Below are 4,201 nucleotides of genomic sequence, written 5' to 3'. Positions count from 1 at the left end.
TTCAAATGTTGTTGTTTCAGCTTTCGCTTACTAGAAGCAACATAATACTCGCTGCAATACAGACCTCGGGAAACCCTCACCGTGAATAAGGTTCACTCACATATTTCACTACATTTTGCGTGGGATTGGAGATGAGGCTACTCGTTCTTGCTCAGTACTAGGCTGAAAATTAACGAAACTTCGTTACAAACGTTCACATGTTGATGTTTCCGCTTTCGCGTACTCGAAACAACATAATACTAGTCTTTGTAATTTAGTTTCATAATTTCAACTGTTCTCATGCAGAATTTTTGCTCATTCTTATCCCAAATTTTGACCTGGCTACTAGTTACACTCCTTGTACTTATTGCAAAATGACCACAAATTTCAACAGCTTTCACATGTTGCTGTTTCGGCTTTCGCTTACTACAGTCAACATAATACTCGTTGCAAAATAAGTGCTCGGCATCTGCAATTTTCCAAAGACGAAGTTTCGCCAGTTCAATTTTCGCTCGCCAATTATGGCTACTAATTCACACGGTACTGAGCTCAACAACATTAAATTTGTTCAGCAAGACTTTCACATGTTGATGTTTTGGCTTTCGCCTACTAGAAGCAACATAATACTCGTCTTGTTAGCTCATTCAATGAGAATAGCTTTTCCCGTTGAGAATTTTTGCCTTCAATTGGCGTTGTAGTGAGTTTGGCTACTCAGATCACCAAATACTTGTGACAATTCGAACCAGAAATGTTTTCAATTTTCACATGCTGATGTTTCGGATTCAACCTACTAGAAGCAGCATAATACTTGTATTCAACAATTTCTGTATCAAATCCCAGTTTTCTCTGGTGCATCTTTGCCAAACTATTCCAAACTGCCTGAGTCTGAATACCAATTACAGGTACTAGTAAATGCACGTTACTAAGGACTATATAGTTCTAGGTTACTGTACACAACGACGTTCACATGTTGATGTTTCAGCTGCCGCTTACTAGAAACAACATAATACTTATCGTGCATACCTTTCCATAACTTGTCCTTTTCAGATGCATTAGTTTCCCTTTGTCTTGGCTTCTACAGTCAGACTGGCTACTAGTAACAGCACAGTACTAATCACATATCGTTCTACAGTTTGCAGACAACTTTCACATGTTGATGTTTCAGCTTTCGCCTACTAGAAACAACATAATACTCGCTGTATACATTTGTAGTTCTCTATGTAACTTTCATGTGAAGAAGTTTCGCCAGTCTTTTTGACTGTCTCAAATCTGAGTCATGCTTAGGCTACTAGTTGCTTCATAGTACTTATCGCCTCGAGATCATTGAACAAAACTTGATTTTCACATGTTGCTGTTTCAGCTTCCGCTTACTAGAAACAACATAATACTAGTCTCATTAAGTTCCGTCTCTTTGCAATTTTCTTATGAAGAAAATTCGCCATCACAATGACTCCAGCAGTTCTTGATCAAGGAATGCAATCATTGATCAGAATGCTATTATTTGAATCGGTTCTGCTTTAAGTGTTCCAATTTTATTGGAAGCACCAACAATAGAACATCAATGTGTTCAATCGAGAGTTATATAACCCTGAATCGGACGCAGTCAACAGCCGAAGCCGAGACCGCCTTTTGCGTTAGAGAGGTCGGTAAACAAATCTTGCGATTCATACCGAATTAACACATATAGCTGTGCTCCTCTTCGTAAAGCGAGCCAAGTGATCCCCTGTTGAAGGATGTATTTGGACCAATCTAGTAGCATTTGGTTTCCAACAAGCTCTCCCAAGTTAGCTTACTTATTGGGCTTTTCAACCAATTCGGTTGGCTACAAGCATCATCAAAGTACTAGCCACAGTTTGATCGCAAAATTCTACGACTTTCACATGTTGATGTTTCGGCTTGCGCTTAGCCTACTATAAGCAACATAATACTAGTCATATCATAGAGCGTGATCAGCTTGTGACGTTCTCATGATGAAGTTTCACCAACAGTGTCTCACTTCGAGCTTAAATCCAGCTACTAGTAACTACACAGTACTGACTGCAACGATAACTTTTATCTATACCTTTCACATGCTGCGCTTTCGGCCAGGGCCTACTAACGTCAACATAATACTCGATATAAACTTTTGTTCATGATGCAGCTTCCCCATGCAGAAGTTTCGCCTTCAAATGCTCTCTTGGCCATATGACGTAAGAAAAGGTTACTAGTAACATCACAGTACTAGCCACAGTTTGATTGCAAAATTCTACGACTTTCACATGTTGATGTTTCGGCTTGCGCTTAGCCTACTAGAAGCAACATAATACTAGTCATATCATAGAGCGTGATCAGCTTGTGACGTTCTCATGATGAAGTTTCACCAACAGTGTCTCATTTCGAGCTTAAATCCAGCTACTAGTAACTACACAGTACTGACTGCAACGCTAACTTTTATCTATACCTTTCACATGCTGCGCTTTCGGCCAGGGCCTACTAACGTCAACATAATACTCGATATAAACTTTTGTTCATGATGCAGCTTCCCCATGCAGAAGTTTCGCCTTCAAATGCTCTCTTGGCCATATGACGTAACACAAGGTTACTAGTAACATCACAGTACTAGCCACAATTTGATCGCAAAATTCTACGACTTTCACATGTTGATGTTTCGGCTTGCGCTTAGCCTACTAGAAGCAACATAATACTAGTCATATCATGGAGCGTGATCAGCTTGTGACGTTCTCATGATGAAGTTTCACCAACAGTGTCTCATTTCGAGCTTAAATCCAGCTACTAGTAACTACACAGTACTGACTGCAACGATAACTTTTATCTATACCTTTCACATGCTGCGCTTTCGGCCAGGGCCTACTAATGTCAACATAATACTCGATATAAACTTTTGTTCATGATGCAGCTTCCCCATGCAGAAGTTTCGCCTTCAAATGCTCTCTTGGCCATATGACGTAACACAAGGTTACTAGTAACATCACAGTACTAGCCACAATTTGATCGCAAAATTCTACGACTTTCACATGTTGATGTTTCGGCTTGCGCTTAGCCTACTAGAAGCAACATAATACTAGTCATATCATAGAGCTTGATCAGCTTGTGACATTCTCATGATGAAGTTTCACCAACAGTGTCTCATTTCGAGCTTAAATCCAGCTACTAGTAACTACACAGTACTGACTGCAACGCTAACTTTTATCTATACCTTTCACATGCTGCGCTTTCGGCCAGGGCCTACTAACGTCAACATAATACTCGATATAAACTTTTGTTCATGATGCAGCTTCCCCATGCAGAAGTTTCGCCTTCAAATGCTCTCTTGGCCATATGACGTAACACAAGGTTACTAGTAACATCACAGTACTAGCCACAATTTGATCGCAAAATTCTACGACTTTCACATGTTGATGTTTCGGCTTGCGCTTAGCCTACTAGAAGCAACATAATACTAGTCATATCATGGAGCGTGATCAGCTTGTGACGTTCTCATGATGAAGTTTCACCAACAGTGTCTCATTTCGAGCTTAAATCCAGCTACTAGTAACTACACAGTACTGACTGCAACGATAACTTTTATCTATACCTTTCACATGCTGCGCTTTCGGCCAGGGCCTACTAATGTCAACATAATACTCGATATAAACTTTTGTTCATGATGCAGCTTCCCCATGCAGAAGTTTCGCCTTCAAATGCTCTCTTGGCCATATGACGTAACACAAGGTTACTAGTAACATCACAGTACTAGCCACAATTTGATCGCAAAATTCTACGACTTTCACATGTTGATGTTTCGGCTTGCGCTTAGCCTACTAGAAGCAACATAATACTAGTCATATCATAGAGCTTGATCAGCTTGTGACATTCTCATGATGAAGTTTCACCAACAGTGTCTCATTTTGAGCTTAAATCCAGCTACTAGTAACTACACAGTACTGACTGCAACAATAACTTTTATCTATACCTTTCACATGCTGCGTTTTCGGCCAAGGCCTACTAACGTCAACATAATACTCGATATAAAATTTTGATCATGATGCAGCTTTCCCATGCAGAAGTTTCGCCTTCAAATGCTCTCTTGGCCATATGACGGAACACCAGGTTACTAGTAACATCACAGTACTAGCCACAGTTTGATTGCAAAATTCTACGACTTTCACATGTTGATGTTTCGGCTTGCGCTTAGCCTACTAGAAGCAACATAATACTAGTCATATCATAGAGCGTGATCAGC

The 4,201-nt window shown here is 40.1% G+C and overlaps 1 pseudogene; it reads right to left on the bottom strand.

Moving 5' to 3' along the window:
* Positions 1 to 1,562: 1,562 nt before the first annotated feature.
* On the bottom strand, positions 1,563 to 1,714 carry LOC142356961 (5.8S ribosomal RNA; annotated as a pseudogene).
* Positions 1,715 to 4,201: the final 2,487 nt, after the last annotated feature.

This window comes from Convolutriloba macropyga, unplaced genomic scaffold (assembly GCF_964194025.1).
Source record: "Convolutriloba macropyga unplaced genomic scaffold, txConMacr16.3 SCAFFOLD_2745, whole genome shotgun sequence".
Taxonomy (NCBI): Eukaryota; Metazoa; Xenacoelomorpha; order Acoela; family Convolutidae; genus Convolutriloba; species Convolutriloba macropyga.
The sequence above is the reverse complement of the archived record's forward strand: the minus strand, read 5'-3'. Positions and strand labels throughout refer to the sequence as shown.